The following is a 23,219-nucleotide window of genomic DNA, read 5'->3' on the forward strand; positions in this document are numbered from 1 at the left end:
TAAAATCCAAAGACTTCTTTGCTCAGGAGTTTTGAAGGCTGCAGAGAGTCCTGTTGTATTGGCCACAAATTAAAGATGTTGTCTTAATTGATCCATTGAGAATCCCTTTCTCTCTCTTCTTTTTTTTTTACACTTAACTATTGTCTTCATCCGTTTTCTGTTGCTATGACTGAATACTGCAGAAAAGAACAGAAATGAATTCCTTACAGTTTTGTAGGCTAGGAAGTCCAAGGTTGCCTCTGGTAAGAGCCTTTTTGTTGTTGGTAACTCTCTGCAGAGTCCCAAGGTGGCACAGGGACCATGGGCCAGATAGAGCAAGCTTGCTTATTTGGATATCTCTTTCTCTTCTCATTAACCCACCAAAGAAATCATGAGGCCCCTGCCCCCATGACTGTAATTACATCCCAAACTCTCCACCTCCAAATACCACTAGCATGTGGCTTGGGGGTTGGTGTCAATTTTCAATTGTTCTCACCACTAAAAATGGTAATTATTTGAGATGATAGATGTGTTAACTAGCTTGAAGTTTGGAGGGTATAAGCACCCCTGCTGTTAGTTACATCTCAATGAAGCTAATATTTTTTATAGCATGCATTTGCATGTTTTTAGTAAAATATGCTTCTGTAATTATGTTATGGCAAGATTGCAATAAATCACCAAGTCAATCTTAAAGCAGGAGATGGAATCATCTTTATTCACCAGCTGATGGGACAAGGGCAGGCTGCAATTTGGCACTCCTCAACCCCCTTCAGGGGTCAGAGCACACCTTTTATTGTTTAAAACCACAAGTAAAGCATGTCAGTGCATTAATCACAAATGGCTGTTGCCATAATTCAAAACCATAACAAAAATCATGAGATCTTAAGTCATAAGCAGAAGGGAAAGTAGGTAAAAAAAATGCTACTTGAGTATAAGTTAAAGAATTGTTACTAAGGTCTAGACAAACATTAACATTCTATGCAATTAGGATACATTGTACAAGTATATCTTAATAGAATAGAAGGAACAATTTCACCATTTTGCATTGCCAGTATGTTTTGCTAAGCATTTGTTAGTGGGTACAGAGGTGGGATTTTCCCATGAAGGAGGCAGTTCTTACATGACATGGAGTCTCAGGGTAAAATGGAGTCTGTTTGGTCATTGCTCATATAGCCTGGCCCATAACAATTAATACTGGAAATCCTTATACTAAATACATCATCCAAAGAACATTGCCACAAAAGAGTTTGTAAAATAGGTGTGTATTTGAAAAATGTTAAGTGGTATCTTTAATTCCCTTAAAGAATCACATGGACAATTTAAGAGCCTTCTCAATGAAGAAGCTTAGTCTAAGAGAGAAAAAAGTAGACCCTGCCAGATAGGGACCTGGCCTGGCCCTTGTGGCTAGGCTATGATGCTTTCTTTTTAACATTAACAATTTCAAGAGAAGGCCACCCTGTTACCATGATGGTTAAGACAAACGCATGATCAATGTGTAATTACATGTGAATGTAAACAAAATCATAAACATTGCCAAGTCATAAATATGACCCAACATCTCCCAGTCCTAGCTAATATGAGTAACTTTTACTTCTTCACCCATCACAGCTTGAGTCTCACTCAGCTTCTGGAAAAGATTCAAAAAAGATTTACTTCCTTAAACCATCCATTCCAGAACAAAGCTCTGCCACTTGATTACAGGTGTGTGCCACCATGGGAAGAATAAATGTTAAAACCTATTAGGAATGTGTTCTGATTAAATATATTTGAGTTTTTTCTCAATTAGTGTGTAATAGCCATAGAAAGATATTTCTATTGGTATAAAAATATGCCTTCAGCATATTTTACTCCTGCTTTTTAATGGTGTAGCTGAAGCTGGTAGAAATATTTCACATAAGGAAATGGATGGGTGTGGAAGTATTTTGCTAAGCTTTGTCAATTATTTGAGCTCATGATGAATTACGTTATCAAAAATTAATGTAATTTTAGAAATTATGTTAATGATAATACTGACCCCAATTTTATTGTAAGCAAAGACTTATAAATACACTGACTTGCAAAATATTTTGTCAACGAACAATGTAGTCATTTACTGTCTTAGTTTCCAAGAGACAAACAAAATGGGTTTAGTAGTCCAATGGAAAAAATATTAATGACTCTTTTTGCCCTTTTCCTTAGTTACCTTATTTAACCCAATATAATAAAAGTTTGGGGAAATTCAATATAGTTTTTCTAATGATTTTTGACAAAATGTAGTAACCTCATTCTTTAAGGCTATTTTCACCAAAATCTTCAACTTGTAGATTTCTCTAATTGAATTCATTGGAATAGCAACCTGAAATTAACTAACAAATCAAGTTCTCGTTGTCCCCACTGTCAAACCTATCAACGAAATAAAACTTTCTTTTGGAACAAAAGCCTTTATTTTTAAATTTCAAATAAATGTGTCAATACCTATTTCAAGGTATAGTATAAGCACTAATGAGAAGTAAAAATGCATTTTATAAAGTAGGCTAATAAAAAGTTAAGATGTTTAATTAATATTTTCTATATAGCTCTAATATAAATTATCCATTATATAAAGGTATAAAGTAAGATAATAAAAATAATTTTTATTATTTGAAGTAACCCAATGTAATATGTATCTTGGATTTCATGCTATATTTGAAACAAGGAGTAAGCAAGGACATGAATTTCTTTTTTAAAAACAAATGTGTGTGTATTAGAGAGAGGGAGAGAAGGAGAGAGAGAGAGAGAGAGAGAGAGAGAGAGAGAGAGAGAGATTGATTTGACCTCTGTGTTAGTTGAGGAACAAATAAGAGTCATGAAAAATTAGAGGTAAATTCAGTGAGTTTTAAGAGATATCACAACCAAATCTTTTCTAGTAATATAAAAATAAGGGTATATCTGCTATAAATGAATTAGAGTAAAATTTAATGGGAAATAGACACAGATGATATTTTATGAGGTGATAATATAAATAAGTCTCATACAATTTATATTATATAAAATTATTGAAATTGCTATAAAAAAGTTATAATTTGATAAATATGCTTTAACTATCTCATGGAATATATTTTTATTTCCTAATTAATTTCTTCATAAGAAAGCAATCTCTCTGTTCTAAGCATTTTGCACATGTTAATGGATCTATTTCTAATAACCCGATGAGGTAGCTACTGTAACTATGTTATAGCTCAGAAAACTAAGGCACAGAGAAGTACCCTAAACACATACACAGATAGTGAGTGGCACAGTAAGTTTATATCAAACAACATATATAGAATCTGAAAGATTGTCATAAAGTTTTATCCAGTATATTTTAAGATATTAGATAGTTTTATTTTTTTAAAAATTTCTATAAATGACTAAGCATCATTAACTTGTCCTGCTTCAGTTGTCCAAAGACTTGGTTTTTGATAGAAAAGGCACTTTCTAGGATTTTGAGACTAGCAGGTGAGAATTGATTACATTTCAATGTGTGGAAAATGCCCCTTTTCAGTCACCGTTTCCTAAGAAGCCTCTCTTTGGGGTAAAAATGGGAGTTCATAACCCACTTGAATCTAATGTATGAAATATGATATGTCAAGAGCTTTGTAATGTTTTGAACAATCAATTAAAAAAAAGAAAAAAAAAGAAGCCTCTCTTTACACATCTCCTGAAGCAATGAGGTCACCAAATGAGCCTTAGCTCTCTTATCTTCCCACATTTCAACATATTTATATTCACAGCATCCCAATGTGGGCATGAATGTCCTGTTTTTGACTACCTTAAAAGGAGTATGCACAAGACATAAAAATATCTTTAATTTACAGAGGTCAGTTTTAAAGGAGGGACCAATATTTCAAATTGCCTCTTTGGTGACCCTGAGTTTTTTATATGTGGGGAAAGACACCATAATGAAGTTTAGAATGGACAGAGGCCTGTCTTTGTATCAGTCAGGAAAGTTCATTTGAGTGGTAATAACAACCCCAAATTTCAGTGTCTTGAAAGAGGAAAGTCAAATTATTCTTGTCCTGTGGGCTGTCTTACTTTTGTTGTTGTTAGGGTTTCTATGTGAGGTGTCTCCCAACAGCTCAAGTGTGAGAACCTGCAAGAAGGTTTAGGGGTGAAATGATTGGGTTGTGAGAGCCTTAACCTGATCAGTGAATTAATCCCCTGAGGGGGGTTAACTGAGTGGTAACAGTAGGCAGCTAAGGTGTGCCTGGAGGAGGTGGGTCCCTGGGGGTGTGCCTGTGGAGTATGTATTTGGAGAGCTGAACTGAACCTCTCTCTCTCTGCTTCCTGGTGTGATACTCTAAGCTACTTTTCTCTGGCAAAAACTCTTCTGCCATGATGTCCTGTCTTACCTTGGGCCCTGAATGAAAACTCTGAAACTATGATCCCCAAATAAAATTTTCCTCCTTAAATTTGTTTGTCTCTGATCTTTTGGTCACAGCAGTGAAAAAGCTGACTAAAACATTTTTGTTGTTTGTTTGTCTGTTTTGGTACTGGGGATCAAACCCAGAGCTTCAAGGTAAATGCTCCCCCATTGAGCTTTGTCTCCAGTCCTTCTCATTTTTTATTTTTTGAGAGGCCTGCCTCAGCCTCCTGAGGAGTTGAGAAAATAGACGTGGGTCACTGTGCCCTGCTTGCATGCCATCTTGGATTAGCCCAAGGCTCTATTTTGTCCCCACTCTGGTCCCCATCTCTGGTGATAAAGCTGCTTCCATCTGGGGAGCTTCCAGTTACTGTGGTGAACAGAGAAGAGATCTGGAGTGGTTTGCTCTGGTGCTCAATGCTCTGAGCGTTGTAGAGTGGGGAGGAGGGGAAGGACAAACTGAAGGGGCCTTTCACTGAATGGATTGGCCACTTTCCCAGGCAGATGACATTCAGGAATGAGTAGATATGAAAGTTGAAAGTTCAAAACTGAATTTTTTTCTCCATACCTTACAAGGCTTTCACATATCCTTAATGACTACAAGTACTCCAGTGTGAAGATCTATAGTTCAAAGGGTTGTAGATGGAAGAGTAATCGCTGGGTTAAAAAGTGCACATTATTAACATTTGAGATCATTGCTAAGTGGTTGCATGAGGACTTGAAGTGAGTAAGTGTCCCCTTGGTCCTACATCCTTGCCAGCACTTAATTTTGAGAGTCGTTAAAATATTTTGCCAATCTCATGCCAATGACTTGCTCTTTCTCTGTTACATTCAAATTCACCTTTTCTTCTTTGCTGCTGAGTCTGAGCAGCTCTTCACATGGTTATTGGTCATCAGGACTTCCTCTTCTGCTTGCTATTTCTTTTGTCCTTTTCTACTGTTTTTTTTTTTTTTGTCTTTTTCTTCTTGTAATTATGTTAAGATATTCCAGTATAGTACACAATAAATCTTGGTGCTACCTCTTTTACAATTTTTTTCTTCTCTTATTTTTTCTTCTTTTTAGGATCATTACTGTACACAATAGCTCCTGAGCTTAATCCTCTAGTCTAGAAATCGCCCCTAATCCCAGAACCCATATCTTCCTGCACTCATCATCTACTTGGATGTCTAATATGCATGATTACTGACCCCTTATGACCCCAACTGGAATCCCTAATTTTCCCTCCCTGCTGCCTCCATCTAGAGTCTTCCTGTCTCACTGGAAGTCCCAGTGGTCAATGCTCTTGGAGCAGATGAGCTAGTGTAGTGGGAGGAGAGCTAAAGTCTTGGGCTCCAGACCCCACAGTGCCTGGAATGTCACTGCAAGGACTTTGGATTTATTCTGAGTTGCGTAGGCAGTGGGGATTTTGATCAGAAGAGTGGTAGGATCTGGCCTAGTTTTTATAGAAACCCTCTGGAATATAGTGAGACTAGACAAAAGAGAAGTAAGAATGGAAGCCAGGAAGCAGCAATCGAGGTGAGAAGTAATGGAGTCTTGCACCATGCTGGTAGCAATGGAGGTGGTTAGAAGGGGTCGGATTCAGGGTACGAAACCGCAGGCAAAGCAGTTTGCTGCTGGATGAGATGTAGGGTGTAGGAAGATGAGGAGACTTAGAGATGACAATGGCTTGACAGTCTGGAAGAGGGGAGTTATCAAGAACTGATCTGGAGAGAACTGTGTGAGGAGCAAGTTTGGGAAGCTGTAAGACCCCAATTTGGATGTGTTTTGGATCTGTGATGCCTAGTAGGCTCCTATGTGGAAATGCTAAGAAAGAAATAGAGAAGAAAGCTCCAGGATGGAGCTGTGAATGTGGAAGTCATAAGCACATAGGTAGCTTTTAAAGTCAGGGGCCAGGATGTCATCACTGAGTCAGAGCAGAGAGGAAACAAAACAGAGATCTCAAGACTGAGGTTTTGGGACTTCTAAAGATCTGGGACTCAGGTCTTGGGCTGTTGGGAGTGTTTATCCTGACTGCAAATATGGGGCGGTAGGATCTGACCTAGTTTTTATAGAAATGTCTGTATATATTTCCCATCATGTTGTACATGTGACTATATATCAATTTCATGAAAAACCTAAACAACAAACAAAAGCTTTACTAGGTAAGGAAGAACCAAGGAAATAAGCCACGAGGCTTCCTGATGCTCTGTTTCTGCACCAACACTAAGAGCTATTAAGTTCCACATTTTTGTCAATCTAATTGCAGTTCAGTGGGATTTTAATGATCATTTCCTAATGAACTAATGAGATTGATCACATTTTCAAGTCTTTCTTTAAAACTGATTCAAGATTTTTCCCTTTTTTTATTGGCATGTCTTCCTCATATTCATATATTTGTAGATTTAAAAAAATGATCTCGTTTCTTTTTTTTTTAAATTTAATATCAAAGGAAGTTTATTCCTAGTTAGAAAGGACAAAATATTAATGCTACTAACATTACAAGTTTATAAGTCAGGGGGAAAAAGTGAGACATACAATAAAGAAAAGAAGTTAATTGCCTCATTGAAAAATGGACAATGGTAATTTAAAAGTGATTAATATAGAAGAAATACAAATTATCAGGAAATATAAAAAACACATCAATAATCAGTAAATTGTGATAATACAGGATGAAACATATTTTTGGTTTTAAATTAGCATAGCTTGTAAGTATAGACAAAAGCCATTGTTGATAAAAGTGTAGGGAAATAATCACTTTCATGATTTATTGACGGGAGTTGAGTATGTTTTTTTTCTGTAAGTAATTTGATATATTTATCAAATTGTAAGTTGAGCAAATTATTTGACCCAGGCTATCATCTTTCTTTTAGAAATTTTATCTAAGAAGATAATTACAAAGGTGTTCTTCACAAAAAATCATCTGGTTTCTAGGCCAGTGCTGATCACATGTTGCTAATATCTTTTCTGTGGCTTGTCTTTGTAGTCTTATATGATATTTTTTAATATGAAGGGTTTCCTAAAAAAACAATATTTTTGTTCAGTTAGTACATTTTCTGAGGTGCTTAAGAAATCCTTATTTACTTCAGAATCATGATGATTCTTCTAAATCTTTTATCATTTTACTTTTTTCCATTTAGGTCTTCAAGTCACCTGGAAGTAACTTTTGTGTGAAGTGTGTAAAGTTGGGCTCCATTTTACTTTTTCCATGTGGTTCATGAATTATTGGAGAGTGTGTTCTGCTCTGCCATCTTTGTCAGGAAACAGAAATCCATGTGTGGGTTTGAATTGTGCTGCTAAAACTGTCCCATTGGTCTGGTGTTCAGGTGGGGCCCTTCATGAAGCAGTCTGAAGCTCTGAAAGAGGGGAGTGCATTGTTGACAGTGGTTGGGATCAACACCTGTGGAAGCGAGAAAGAGAAAGTATTGGGCAGAGGGAGAAGCTGGACTGCAATTCAGTCTCACAAAACGCCAGCTGATTATGTGAGAAGCTCTGAAGCCAAGATGTTGCTTTGAGTGGGGGTGAGTGGGCCAAGCCTTTGCACTGCCTATCAGTGTTTGGATGCAGGCTCTGGTGAGCTGAGGAAATTGAGAAGAAGGCTCAAAACTGAGGATTGTCTTCTGAAATTGTTGGGAAAACATATAATGGCAGCAGCACCCCAGAGAAAAACCCCAACATGGCGCCTAACAACCCTCTTTCTCCTCTTTGTTTCTTTCACTGTCGCGAAACGTTCCCACCAGCGCCAGTGTTCAAATCCTGCTGGCGGGAAGCCTTAGCCCCAATAAGAATTAACTTCTTGGGCTCCGGAACTGACATATGGAGGAGGTTGCCAATAAATGGGCGACCTGTTATCTACCTCAGCCCTGCTACCTCTCCTTAGGTCTATATAAACCCACAGCCTTTTGTAATAAAGTGGAATCTCTTTGGTGCTCTGTGTCGTGTGGTGTAGTGCGGTGCAGCGTCTTCCAGTCTTCCAGTGGTGCCGAAAACCCAGGACACGTTGTGCTCGACAAACCAAGCCCCGTCCTTGCCACCGCCGTCACCAACGACACATTTCGCCCTTGTCTGTCTTTTTGGAAACAGGCTCCCTGCACTCACCACTGATCGGGTTTAGGTAAGTTTCCCCCCCCTGGCTCGACTACTCCCTTCAGGCTAGCAGCTGGAGATGCGACCGTGATCGTCCAGCATGCTCCTGACCCCCAGTAGGGAGGAGGGAATGTACTCTACTAAGACCTTCACTAGTCGCAGTGGACCCTCTGGCGACCCGCTTCCCTTTGGGGCGTGAGGCTTCTGGGTTTACACGAGTGAGGCTCCCTGGTCTCTTCCCCCTCTGCGGAGCTGCATTCTGTGGGAGCTACGCCCTGCCGGAGCTGTGTTCAGCCCAGAGCTGAACTTCCAGCCTGGAACTGCGTTCTGCTGGGGCTCTGTTATTTCCTTCCTTGATTCTCTCTCATTCCGGTGGAAAATTTTTCCTGACGTCAGGTGGCCTGTGGCCTGGACCTTACCGGGTCACACAGACTGCACTTCATTGGTGACGACCGAGCTGTGCCCTCTGTGCCTACTCGCAGTGGACTGGTCACTTCGGGGACGCCCACGTGATCCTCCATCTGCTCTACGCTTCCAGGAAGCTCCTACGGCCCGGGTTAATTCTTTTTCTCCCTCTGCTGTCCCTTCCTCCACTCTTTAACCACGGGTGCCTTCTCGTCTATACCGGAAACCTCACCACTCAAGTGTCTTCTTAAGAATTTGGCTACTCTCTCTCTCCCCGGACCTCAAGCCCCAAATTCTTATCAGATTCTGTACCCAAGATTGGCCCACATATCCGCTAGATAATGACAATCATTGGCCTCCAGAAGGCTCCTTAGATCCAAATTTCCTCCGGGACCTTTTAACTATTGCTGGCGTCTGGAAGGGTAGAAAGAGGTTCCCAGGTCTCCCTGTCCTGTCTTCTGCTCTCTGTTCCCAACCTTCCCCTCTGCACTCTTCCCTCTGCTCTTCATGTCTACTCTCCCTCCCAGCGGTACCGCGTCCTCGTCCACTCCCTCTCCCTGCTGCAGCCGCTGCCCACGGCCCTGCCTGCGCACTTCCCCTCCTCTTCCTCCGCGGTGTCCGCGTCCCCTCCCTCTCCCTGCCGCCGCTGCCGCCGCTGCCGCCACCGCCACTGCCGCCCGTGGCCCTGTCTGTGCACTTCTAGTCTGCCTAGCCACCAGACATGTGCGCTGGTGCTCCACCTTCCCGGTGCAGCAGGTGAAACGGGCTGGTAGTGCGTCCTCGGCAGCCTGGAGAGGCTTCGGGATCCCACCTCAGCCGGCTGGCGAGCTGCCGTCCTTCACCTTCATTGCGCCACTGCAGCTTTCGAGTGAGCTCCCGACTCTCGCGCGCCTCCCTTTGCCACCTGGTTCCAACGGGCAGGCAGGATGGGTCCCACCTGGCTGCAATGGGTGGGATCTCTGGATCCCTCCGAGCCTCTCCCCCTCCCCCCACTCTGCTCACTTCTTCTACTGATAAGCCCTTTTCCTCCCCCTACTCACGCCTCTCTTCTCCTGTCAGTGTCCCACTGATCCCTCTTATCAGATAACTCACAGTTCCTTTGTCCTCTCAGGGAAGTAGCTGGTGCTGAAGGGATAGTCCAAGTGCACGTCCCATAACTGAACCTAACTGGGACTGCATGCAAGCAGTTTCTAATAAGGTAGTTAACTTTGATAAACTGAAGGACATTACCCAGAACCCTGATGAAAATCCCTCCTTATTTCTCAACAGCCTTACAGAGGCCCTAACCAAATACACTAAGCTAGATTTTGAGTCTCCCATCAGGGTTACAGTGTTAGCAACCCATTTAATTACTCAATTGGCTCATGATATTAGAAAAAGCTCAAATGAGCTGAGGAGGACTATCAGACCCCTATCTGAGATCTGGTGAAAATGGCCCTTAAAGCAGGCTCCATTGCAGAAAACAAGGTAACACCCCAAAACTCAGGCCTTGACAGCAGCCCTGAGGCCTACATCTCCAGCAAAAGTTTCAGAGGGGAACCAGCATTCCTCTCCACCAGAGGCTTCCCTCAAATATGGATGCGAAGGTCACTGGGCTCGCCAATGCCCAAACCCACGGCCTCCTTCCAGGCCATGCCCCACCTGTAAGCAGACAGGACATTGGAAGATTGACTGCCCCATGGCTGGCCCTTCCTCAGCACCTCTATGCAGGGGTATGACCAGTCAGGCAGTCACTTCTCCTGAACTTTTGGGGTTTGCAGAAGACTGAAGAAGCCCAGATTCGAAGACCCCCTCAGCCCTTTCCGAACCCAAGGTAATGCTCCAGGCAGCGGGTAAGTCCATAACCTTCCTTGTGGACACAGGGGCTACCTATTCTGTCTTGCCTGCCCATTCTAAGCCTCTGTTTCCTTCCCATGTCTCAATTATGGGGATTAATGACAAACCCTTCCCCCCAAACAGAACTGTAAAGCTGGCCTGTGCCCTGGAGGGACACCCATTCACTCACTATTCTGGTCATTCCATCCTGTCTAGTTCCTCTCCTAGGCAGAGATGTTCTCCAATTATTAGGAGCCACCCTCCAATTACACCCCAAGAATACTACCACCCATCTCCTTTGGCCTTTAACTCTTACCCTCTCTAATGACCTGACAGTACCTACTGTGCCATTGTCCCCTGATCCCTAGGTCTGATACATCTCCATGCTGGTTATTGCCTCCCACAGAAGCCAGTCCGAATCCAGCTGAAACCCCAAACTAAATTTCCTTTGGGTCCCTAAGACTCCCCCTGCAACACTCCCGTATTTCTGGTACGCAAACCCTCAGGAGCCTATCACTTAGTCCAGGAACTATGCCTAATCAATGAGGCAGTTATTCCCATCCACTGGGTGGTTTCCAACCCTCATGCTTTTCTTTCTCATATCCCCCTTTGACCATTCACTTTACTGTCCTGGATCTTAAAGCTGATTTCTTTATAGTGCCTCTGCATCCTGACTCTTATTACCTCTTTGCCTTCACATGGGAAGACCTTACATTCTTTAGGTTTCAACAGCTGACATGGACAGGCCTACCCCAAGGCTTCAGACAGTCCCTACCACTTTGGTCAGGCCTTGACACAGGATTTAACTATTTGTAATTTGGGGATAGCACTCTCTTACAGTTGGATAGAAGCCTTCCCTACCTCCAGGAAAAATGCTGACACCATCAGAAACTGCTGACACTGTCGCCTCAATCCTCATTGAGCAGATCATTCCTAGGTTCGAACTTCCTGCCTCCATCCAGTCAGACAATGGTCCAGCCTTAACTTCTCAGATTGTTTAACTAGTTTCCAAAGGCCTTAACAGCACTTGGAGGCTCCACATTCCCCACTGACCCCAATCCTCAGGTAAGGTTGAGAGTGCTAATGGCATTCTCAAGGATCATCTCACTAAACTTGCTATTGAACTCAGACTGTCCTGGCCCAATCTTTTGCCATTGGCCCTCACCCAAATTCGGGCAACCCCTAGAGCCCCCTCAGGCCTTAGCCCCTTTGAGCTGTTCTATGGATGCCTTTCTTAATCAAGTAAAACTTTCCTGTCACTCCTCCTCCCCTTGTGTCCCACCTGCCCTATCTCATACTTCTATACAAACTCCTAAGAGAACACGCAGACTGGTGTCTTCCTGCACCATCTGTTACTTCTGTTCCAGCACAACCAGGAAGTAAATCGGACCCTCTTCAACCGGGTGATGCAGTTTTACTTCAAGAGCTATATTTGCAGTCGTTGAAACCTCACCGGACAGGACCCCATACAGTCATATTTCCACCATGCTGGGTCCCACCAAACTTAAAGTTTCTTGCCAACTCTCTCCTGTTACTAATCATTAATCTCTCTCAAGCTTCTATCCCAACCCACAGATGGCACTTCTACATCCAAGTGACATGGCAACAGGATGGCACCATCCGCTCTCAGTTTATGGGCCAAGGCAATTGCCCTTTCACTGGCTGTAATTGGGCCCTTAATGTTACTGGATTCAACTGGGGCACCTCATCCCACTTATGTTCAGCAATGCTGTGCTTCATAGCAGATCAAACTGAGGAATCCTGTTGAAGCCATATCACCAGGAGGCCGCCCCACCTGCTGATGACAAGACTACCCCAGAGGAACTTCAAGAGTCACCTCCTAGACCCCCTCTTTACTCCTGCTCTCCACATCCTAACTATCCTCTAAAGCTTCGCCTGTCTCGCATAACTGCCCATACTCCACCATGACTCCCACTCTTCTAAGTGGTATTTTCACAGTCATCACCCTTCTCCAGGGGACATCATCGTCCTCCTCTTATACTTGGAGATTCAAAGTCAGAGAGACATATGTCCTCGTTACACTCGCCTAGTTCCTTCAGTTGATTGCACCCCTATGGGATGTAATACATCTATCTTCCTTCCCCTCTCCTCCCAGAATTCTGAACTTTTAAAAATAGCCACTAGGCCTTACCTTTGCTTCTTATATGATCAGACAGAGGATTACTGCAAATGGTGGCCCGAAACCTATGGGGGATGCCCCTACTGGTCATGCAACGTTCATAACCCACATGCATGCATCGGGGATTCCTGCGTTGGAAATTTCAGATTGATCTCGGGAGGCTATCAATTGGCTATCACTGACCCTAACCATCCACGCTGGACCTCTAGGGTAAATGCTTCCTTCTACTGTGACATATCCTCTCCCACCCCCTGTGGCTCCATCTCCATCTCCCGAGAGCTTCAACCCTCCCAGCCCTCAGTAGCTATAATCTCTACTGACATAAAGCATTCCGAACAGCAGTTGTTAGACTCCATACAGGATCCATATGAGCCTAATGTCGAGAGTTCACCACAGTATTCATGGCTACAACTACATACTGAAACTGTAACCTTCTTAAATCTAACCCTCCCTGCCATCACACCAACTGATTGCTACTTATGCGCCTCTCTGACTCGACTTTTGCTTGCAGCGGTTCCCTTGAACTTCTCGGCTTCTGACCTCTCAAATTTCTCCACTCCATCAGCCCGCCATTCTCTCCGAACCCTTTCACCCGACGCTCCATTATTGGAGCCCGAGGAGTCTAACCATACTGTGATTCCCCAGCACTGCCTCCTGGGCTTGGGTGTCTCCCAGTCAAAGTTTTGCCACTCTAACATCACCTTTAACTTCACCCTCTATGCACCACCTGGCTCATTCTTCTGGTGTAATGGTTCTCTCATCACTATCTTATTCACCAACACCTCTACCCCATGTATACTGGTGACGCTTGTCCCGCAATTGACTCTCTATACCCCAGCTGAAGTGCAGGCCCTCTTGTCTCCCCCAGTGCAGAATAAGTGGGCTGCTTTCCTTCCAATACTGGTGGGTCTCTCACTGGCTGTATCTGCGGCGGGAGCAGGAATTTTCTGTGGAGCTCTAGGACACTCCTTATGGGCTGTACAGGACTTAAGTTCTAAACTTGAACAAGCGCTCACTTCTACGGCAGAATCTCTAGCATCTTTACAAAGGCAGGTCACATCCTTGGCTCAAGTTAGTCTTCAAAATCGACGAGCTATAGACTTACTCACAGCCGAAAAAGGTGGAACCTGTCTTTTCTTGAGGGAAGAATGCTGTTACTACATCAATGAATCAGGCCTTGTGGAAACTACTGTAGTCAAGCTCACTGACTTGGCTACCTCTTTGAAAAATCCACCAAACCAAAACCCATTTGCCACCTTCTTTTTAGCCCACTTCCAATAGTGGCTGTTGCCTCTTTTAGGGCCCATATGTCTTCTTTTCCTGATGTGTCTGTTCCTGCCCTGTCTGCTTCCTACAGGGCCAATTACAGAAGATCTCTAACCAAACTTTCAACCAGCTTCTGCTTAGGTACTACCAGCCTCTGATGACCAATGAACCCCCAACATCCTCAAGAGAACAGCTCACTCATTGCTGAAGCTCACTACCAGGCACAATAGAATGCAATGGACATCAGACAGTGGGAGACAACGAGCCCGGAGAACCTCTTAATCTGCCATCCTGGATTTTTGAGCCTTTATGTCCTTTTAAGCCTCCTCATGGCCCTTTGCCTCTTCTCTGTCAGTCCCCTGACATGGAACTTCTGCCCAAAACTGAAATTTGCTTTAATTTTTATCTTCATCCTGCTTTTGTTTGCTCTGATCTTCTTCAGGTGCCATGTCAAGGCAACACTTCTAATATTTCCTAGAGTCTCTGTTACAGGACCAGTGGCTGATACCAACTATTTCCTCCATCCAGGACTGGTTCAATGCCATCGACGACTTGTGGTTTCAGGGAACTTCCATAGACTTCACCCCTACGGAAGTAGCTGTCTATAGTCACTGGGTTTTATTTCTGGTTGCCATGATATCCCCAGACCTGCCCCCCCCCCCCCGAACATTCCTCCACTTCCCCTTCTAGGCCCTACGCCACCCCCGCACAGCTGGAAGCAGCCATATCTGACCAATGCCACCCCAATTCCTAAGAAAACAAAAAGGGAGGAGGGCTGGGGATGTGGCTCAAGTGGTAGCATGCTCACCTGGCATGCGTGTGGCCCGGGTTTGATCCTCAGCACCACATACAAACAAAGATGTTGTGTCCGCCGAAAACTAAAAAATAAATATTAAAATTCTCTCTCTCTCTCTCTTAAAAAAAAAAGGAGGAATGTTGGGAAAACATATAATGGCAGCAGCACCCCAGAGAAAAACCCCAACATGGCACCTAACGACCCTCTTTCTCCTCTTTGTTTCTTTCACTGGCACGAAACGTTCCCGCTGGCGCCAATGTTCAAATCCTGCTGGTGGGAAGCCTTAGCCCCAATAAGAATTAACTTCTTGGGCTCTGGAACTGACATATGGAAGAGCTTGCCAATAAACAGGTGACCCGTTATCTACCTCAGCCCTGCTACCTCTCCTTAGGTCTATATAAACCCACAGCCTTTTGTAATAAAGTGGAACCTTTTTGGTGATCTGTGTCATGTGGTGTAGTGCGGTGCGGAGTCTTCCAGTCTTACAGAAAGCACTCCCAGCTTTCAGAAGAATATGTACTTTTATCTCAAAGAGGATCCGAGTAGTACTCACAGCATTCACTGTAGCCTGTGTCTGGAGATGCCTGGATCTATTTCTCTGTGTAAAACCTTAGAATGGGAGGAGACAAGGTGGCGGATGAGGGGAAGTGACTTTTCTCATAGCTCTGTGACTTGAGACTCAAACAGCAAGAAAACTACTTTTCTTTGAGGTGAGTGAAAAAAGCACTGCACTGTTACTCACTATCGGACAGAGAGCCTTGAAGACTAGGACATTTGGTGTGTGTCAGACAGACAAGGCTAAGGAACAGAATTGGATCTGAGCTCCTGGCAGAAGCGGGAAAAATGAATGCAGGGTCAGAAACTCTGAAAAGAGCTGGGAAAGCCTTGGTGTGGGCAATCCCAGGATTGGAGGGGCAGCCTACCCTGGGCCACACTAGAGGCTATTTGGCTTATTAAAGTGGTGCACAAAACTCCCCAGGTCTGCCTGCTATGCATGAGGAGCTCCAGCTGGAGACCTGTTAGTGAGAAACTGATGTGACTCCATTTTTAAAAATAAATAAATAACAGCAGCTTCTACCTCAAGGCCTGTCCTAAGGAAGGGGGTGTGACCCTTGTCCTTGGAAAAACCCACAGAGCACTCCTAAGCACATACCCACCCTGCTGAGTTGTTTGTCTGTAAATAACAGGAGAGGTCTTTGGTGCCAGGTGTCCCTGACTCAGTTAGGCTAGGTGAGGACCCATAGCAACCCCACTAGCAATCTCCAATCAGCATGAGACAGGGAAAATACCTGGAATTCCAGATGACCCTTAAGTAGTTTATGGTGGTTGATAACATGTAGGGAAACCATGTAGTTTTAGCATGTACACCCCTCGTGGCCTAAACCAATCAGTTCAAACGAATCCCCCTCTTGTACTAACCAATCACCCCTACCCAATCTGTTCCCGCCATTGAATGTGCTAATCAATGTTAAGAGTTGTTGTTTGATTTTCCCATGGTATGGAATGATTTGCTGTGTGATGTTGTGATGCATAGGGTATCCCCAAAACCTATAAAATCTCACTGAACAAAGGACCAGGACTCACTCCCTGGGACTGCTGCATCAGGAACGGTTGTGAGTCCAGGCTTGAGCTTGCAATAAAGACTCTTTTGTGATTGCATTGGATTAGGCTCCTGGAGGTCTATTGACCTCCAAATCTGGCATTACATTAGTACCTCACAGTGACAGTGGCGCAAACTCAGACTGGGAACATAGGTCCCTGAGTTCTGGGTGAGTCCAATACATGGATCCAGCAGACACCAACTGCAGGATCTAAACTGAGCCTAGCAATTCAGGTAATCCCTGACCTGGAGAATATCTGGCATGGAAGCCACTTTGCCTGGGGGTAATACACATCAGAGAGGCCAGAGAAAGCCTGCTCTACCTGTCTCCCTTGAACCCAGCAGCTAGCAGGATCAGCAGCAGGAAGAATCTGAAAGGGTGGAGTGACTGAACTCCATGCTCACTAACAGTCCTGGAGAGGCCCACAAGGACAGTAGCCCCACACACCAGAACTAGAGCAGGACCAACTCCCCCTTCCAATGAGTGGTGCCCTGGGCAGAGTAGTGGGGGTACAGTCCTAGCAGTGTTTACATTCATCAGTGTCCCCAAACTCCTCATGCAATAAAACACCTGGGGCAGTACCAGACCACATCTCTACCCTGGGAGCTTCACTTGCAGAAACTCATCTCAGAACCCAGCCACAACTACACTCTGGAAGTGAAGCTGAAAGTATCTCCCACAGCTCCTCACGCCACCCAGCTGAGAAGAGAAGCTGAGGAACAGACAGTTTGGAGCAGACAGCGCACATACTCTCTCATTGACTGTTCAGTGATTTTGTTTTCATTTTTGTTCCGTTTTGTTGTATTTTTGCATATGTACTGATTGATACATGATGGACATTTATAACATTTGTACACATACATATTTATTTCTGCTTTTTCACCGTTAGCATTTCTTGAAGGTGGTTATTTCTCCGTGCTCTGTTTCTTGAGGGCTAGGGGTTTTTTGTTTAGGATAGTTTGATTGATTTTCTACTGTTTCACAACTCTGTTTCCCTATCTTTCTATTTCTCTCTTATTTACTTGCTAACAGCCAAACTCTCTTATTGTCTCTTTCATTCTTCCTTTAATTCTTTTTACATCTATTTTTCTTCTCCCCCCTCATAAATCATCCTATGTTGTCTCTGCATTTGCCCTAGTCACCTCTTGAACCTACAAACTCTTTTCTACCCTCCCCATCTCTTCATTCCTCTTTATGAACTCTATCTGTAACTGGATGCTTATTCATACCTGTTTATTTTTCTTATTTGTGGCACTTTTTGAATCTAGTTATTTTTCACCAGTATTTTGAAGACTAAGGTGTTTGATTAGTGTGTATCAATTTTGTTCTTGCATTCTTTTTAGTTCTTTTTTAAAAAATTTTTATCTTATACAATTTTTCTCACTTATCTGTTTCCCTCAGTTCTCTTTCTCTCTTTTCTTCTGCTAACAGCCACTGTCTATTGATCTCTATTTCCCTCTTACTTTAATGTGTTGCTTCTGTCTTCTCTCTTGTCTTATAATCATCAGATCCTTCATCACTTCTGGTTTTATCCCTGTTCACCACTTGAAATTATAAGCCCATTTGCAAATTTACTGTTTTTACTCTAGACAAACACATAATAGAGTTCATTCTAAGAACTATTTGGTTTCATGTTGTAAATAGTTAGCATTGGTTGTTGCTATGATCGGTCTCTCTCTCTCTCTCTCTTTTTTTTTTTGTACTGGTTTTATTTTTTCAATACATGACAGTGGATGCATCACAATTCTTATTACACATATACAACAATTTTTTTCATACCTCTGTTTGTATATAAAGTATGTTCACACCAATTCGTGTCTTCATACATGTATTTTGCATAATGATGTCTATCACATTCCACCATCCTTGGTAATCCCCTGCCCCCTCCTTTTCACTCCCACCCCTCTGTCCTATCTAGAATTCATCTATTCCTCCCATGCTCCCCCTCCCTACCCCACTATGAGTCAGCCTCCTTATATCAGGGAAAACATTTGATATTTGTTTTTTTGGGATTGGCTAACTTCACTTAGCCTTATCTTCTCCAACACCATCCATTTATCTGCAAATGCCATGATTTTATTCTCTTTTATTGCTGATTAAAATTCCATTGTGTATATATGCCACATTTTTTTTTATCCATTCATCCACTGAAGGGCATCTAGGTTGGCTCCACAGTTTAGCTATTGTGAATTGTGCTTCTATAAATATTGATGTGGCTGTGTCCCTGTAGTATGCTGTTTTTAAGTCCTTTGGGTATAATCCGAAGAGAGGGATAGCTGGTTCAAATGGTGGTTCCATTCTCGGATTTCCAAGGAATCTCCATACTGCTTTCCATATTGGCTGCATCAATTTGCAGTCCCACAGGCAGTGTAGGAGTGTGACTTTCCCCCCACATCCTTGCCAACACTTATTGTTGTTTGTCTTCATAATAGTTGCCATTCTGACTGGAGTGAGATGGTATCTTAGAGTAGTTTTGATTTGCATTTCTCTTATTGCTAGAAATGATGAACATTTTTTTCATATATTTGTTGATTGATTGAATATCCTCTTCTGAGAAGTGTCTGTTCATGTCCTTGGCCCATTTATTTATTGGGTTATTTTTTTTGGTGTTTAGCTTTTTGAGTTCTTTTATACCCTAGAGATTAGTACTCTATCTGATGTGTGAGGGGTAAAAATGTGGTCCCAAGATGTAGGCTCTCTATTTACCTCACAGATTGTTTCTTTTGCCGAGAAGAAACTTTTTAGTTTGAGTCCATCCCATTTATTGATTCTTGGTTTTAATTCTTGCACTATAGGAGTCTTATTAAGGAAGTTGGGGCCTAATCCTACATGATGGAGATTAGGGCCTACTTTTTCTTCTATTAGTTGCAGGGTCTCTGGTTGTATTCCTAAGTCCTTGATCCATTTTGAGTTGAGTTTTGTGCATGGTGAGAGATAGGGGTTTAATTTCATTTTGTTGCATATGGATTTCCAGTTTTCCCAGCACCATTTGTTGAAGAAGCTATCCTTTCTCCAGTACATGTTTTTGGCACCTTTGTATACTATACGATAATTGTAATTTTGTGGGTTAGTGTCTGTGTCCTCTATTCTGTACCTCTGGTCTACCAGTCTGTTTAGGTGCCAATACCATGCTCTTTTTGTTACTATTGCTCTGTAGTATAGTTTAAGGTCTGGTATAGTGATGCCACTTGCTCTACTCTTCCTGATAAGGATTGCTTTAGCTGTTCTGGATCTCTGATTTTTCCAGATGAATTTCATGATTGCTTTTTCTGTTTCTATGTGGAATGCCATTGGGATTTTGATTGGAATTGCATTACATCTGTATAGTGCTTTTGTAAGTATGGTCATTTTGATAATATTAATTCTGCCTATCTAAGAGCAAGGTAGATCTTTCCATCTTCTAAGGTCTTTTTTGATTTCTTTTTTAGGGTTCTGTAGTTTTCATTGTATAGATCTCTCACCTCTTTTATTAAGTTGATTCCCAAGTATTTAATTTTTTTGAGGCTATTGAGGTAAATGGGGTAGTTTTCTTCATTTCTGTCATAAATGTCATTTATGTCATAATACATAAATGCCTTTGATTTATAGGTGTTGATTTTATAACCTGCTACTTTGCTGAATTTGTTTACTATTTCTAGAAGTTTTCTAGTGGAGCTTTTTGGGTCTTCTAGGTATAAAATCATACTGTCAGCAAATAGTGCTCATTTAAATTCTTCTTTTCGGATACATATCCCTTTAATTTCTTTCATCTGTCTAATTGCTCTGGCCAGTGTTTCAAGGACTATGTTAAATAGAAGTGGTGAAAGAGGGCATCCCTGTCTTGTTCCAGTTTTTAGAGGGAATGCCTTCAATTTTTCTCCATTTAGAAAGATGTTGGCCTGGGGCTTAGCTTAGATAACCTTTATGATGTTGAGATATGTTCCTGTTATCCCTAGTTTTCTAGTGTTTTGAACATGAGGGGGTGCTGTATTTTGTCAAATGCTTTTTCTGCATCTATTGAGATGATCATATGATTCTTATATTTGAGTCTATTGATGTGATGAACTACACTTATTGATTTCCATATGTTGAACCAACCTTGCATCCCTGGGATGAATGCCACTTGATCATGGTGCACGATCTTTTTGATATGTTTTTGTATTAGATTTGCAAGAATTTTATTGAGAATTTTTGCATTTCTGTTCATTAGGGATATTGGTCTGAAGTTTTCTTTCTTTGAAGTGTCTTTGTCTGGTTTTGGAATCAGGGTGATATTGGCCTCATAGAATGAGTTTGGAAGTGTTGCCTCTTTTTCTATTTCCTGAAATAAGTTGAAGAGTATTAGTATTAGTTTTTCTTTAAAGGTCTTGTAGAACTTGGCTGTGTAACCATCCGGTCCTGGGCTTTTCTTGGTTGGTAGGCTTCTGATGGCATCTTCTATGTCATCACTTGATATTGGTCTATTTAAATTGTGTATATCTTCCTGATTCAGTCTGGGCAAGTTGTATGACTTAAGAAATTTGTCAATGCCTTCACTGTCTTCTATTTTTATTGGAGTATAAGTTTTCAAAAGTAATTTCTAATTATCCTCTTTATTTCTGTAGTGTCTGTTGTGATATGCTGGTAAATTTGAGTTCTCTCTCTCCTTCTCTTTATTAGCGTAGCTCAGGGTCTGTCAATTTTATTTATTTTTTCAAAGAACCAACTTTTTGTTTCAAAGAACCAATTTTTTCAATTGTTTCTTTTGTTTTGATTTCATTGATTTCAGCTCTAATTTTAATTATTTCTTGCCTTCTACTGCTTTTGCTGTTGATTTGTTCTTCATGTTCTAGGGCTTTGAGATGTAAAGTGAGGTCATTTATTTGGTGATATTTTCTTCTTTTAAGGAATGAACTCCATGCAATGAACTTTCCTCTTAGAACTGCTTTTATAGTGTCCCAGAGGTTTTGATATGTTGTGTCTATGTTCTCATTTACTTCTAAGAAGTTTTTAATATCCTCTTTGGTATCTTCTGCAACCCATTGTTCATTCAGTAGCATATTGTTTAGTCTCCAGGTGTTGAAGTAATTTTTATTTTTTATTTTGTCATTGATTTCCAATTTCATTCCATTATGACCTGATAAAATATATGGTAGTATCTCTACTTTTTTGTATTTGCTAAGAGTTGCTTTGTGGCATAGTATATGGTCTATTTTAGAGAAGGATCCATGTGCTGCTGAGAAGAAAGTGTATCCGCTTGATGCAGATTGAAATATTCTATATATGTCAGTGAAGTATAAGTTATTGATTGTATTATTGAGTTCTATAGATTCTTTATTCAACTTTTTTTTGAAGATCTATCTAGTGGTGAGAGAGGTGTGTTAAAGTCACCCAGTATTATTGTGCTGTGATCAATTTGACTCTTGAACTTGAGAAGAATCTGTTTGATGAACATAGCTGCACCATTGTTTGGGGCATATATATTTATGATTGTTATGTCTTTTTGGTGTATGTTTCCCTTGAGCAGTATGTAATGTCCATCTTTATCCCTTTTGATTGACTTTGACTTGAAGTCTACTTTATTTGATATGAAGATGGAAACCCCTGCTTGCTTTTGCAGTCCGTGTGAGTGGTATGATTTGCCCAACCTTTCACCTTCATCCTATGTATGTCTTTACCTATTAGATGAGTCTCCTGGAAGCAGCATATTGTTGAGTCTTTTTTTTTTAATCCAATATGTCTTTTGATTGGTGAGTTTAAGCCATTAATATTCAGGGTTACTATTGAGACATGGTTTGTATTCCCAGCCATATTTGTTTATTTTTGTTATTTAACTTGACTTTATTTTCTTCTTTGATTAGTTTTTCCTTTAGGGTACTACCTCCAACTGCAGACTTTCATGGTTGCTTTTTGTTTCCTCTTCATGGAATATTTTTCCAAGGATGCTTTGTAATGTTGGTTTTCTAGCTATAATTTTTTTTTAACTTTTGTGTATCATGGAAAATTTTGATTGCATCTTCAAATCTAAAGCTTTAATTTTGCTGGATACAAGATTCTTGATTGGCATCCATTTTCTTTCAGAGCTTGCTATATGTTGTTTCAGGATCTTCTAGCTTTCAGGGTCTGTGTTGAAAAATCTGCCATTATCCTAATTGTTTTTCCCCTATATGTAATCTGATTCCTTCCTCTTGTGGTTTTTTAGATTCTCTTCTTATTCTGTATGTTGGTCATTTTCATTATAATGTGCCTTGGTGTGGATCTGTTGTGATTTTGTACACTTGGTGTCTTGTACACTTCTTGAATTTGGATTTCCAATTCATTTTTCATGTTTGGAAAATTTTCTGACATTACTTCATTGAATAGATTGGTCATTCCTTTGGTTTGGACCTCTGTGCTTTCCTCTATCCCTATAACTCTTAAATTTGGTCTTTTTGTGCTATCCCATGTTTCTTGAATGTTCTGCTCATAGTTTCTTACCATTATCACTGTGTGGTTTATATTCTTTTCAAGAGTATATATTCTGTCTTCATTGTCTGATATTCTATCTTCCAAGGGGTCTACTCTGTTGGTGATGCTTTCATTTGAACTTTTAATTTGGTTTATTATTTCTTTCATTTCAAGGATTTCTGTTTTTTTTTTTTTTTTTGTAACACCTCTATCTCCCTGTAGAGGTGATCTTTTGCTTCCTGTATTTGTTTATGTAGCTCCTTGTCAAAGTGATCTTTCACTGCCTGTATTTGCTCTCTTATATTTTCCTTGAGTTCACAGAGCATTTTAACCATGTACATCCTGAACTCCTTCTTTGTCATTCCTCCTGCTGTGGCTTCCAATGATTC

The sequence above is a fragment of the Marmota flaviventris genome, chromosome 1, assembly GCF_047511675.1.
Source record: "Marmota flaviventris isolate mMarFla1 chromosome 1, mMarFla1.hap1, whole genome shotgun sequence".
Classification (NCBI taxonomy): Eukaryota; Metazoa; Chordata; class Mammalia; order Rodentia; family Sciuridae; genus Marmota; species Marmota flaviventris.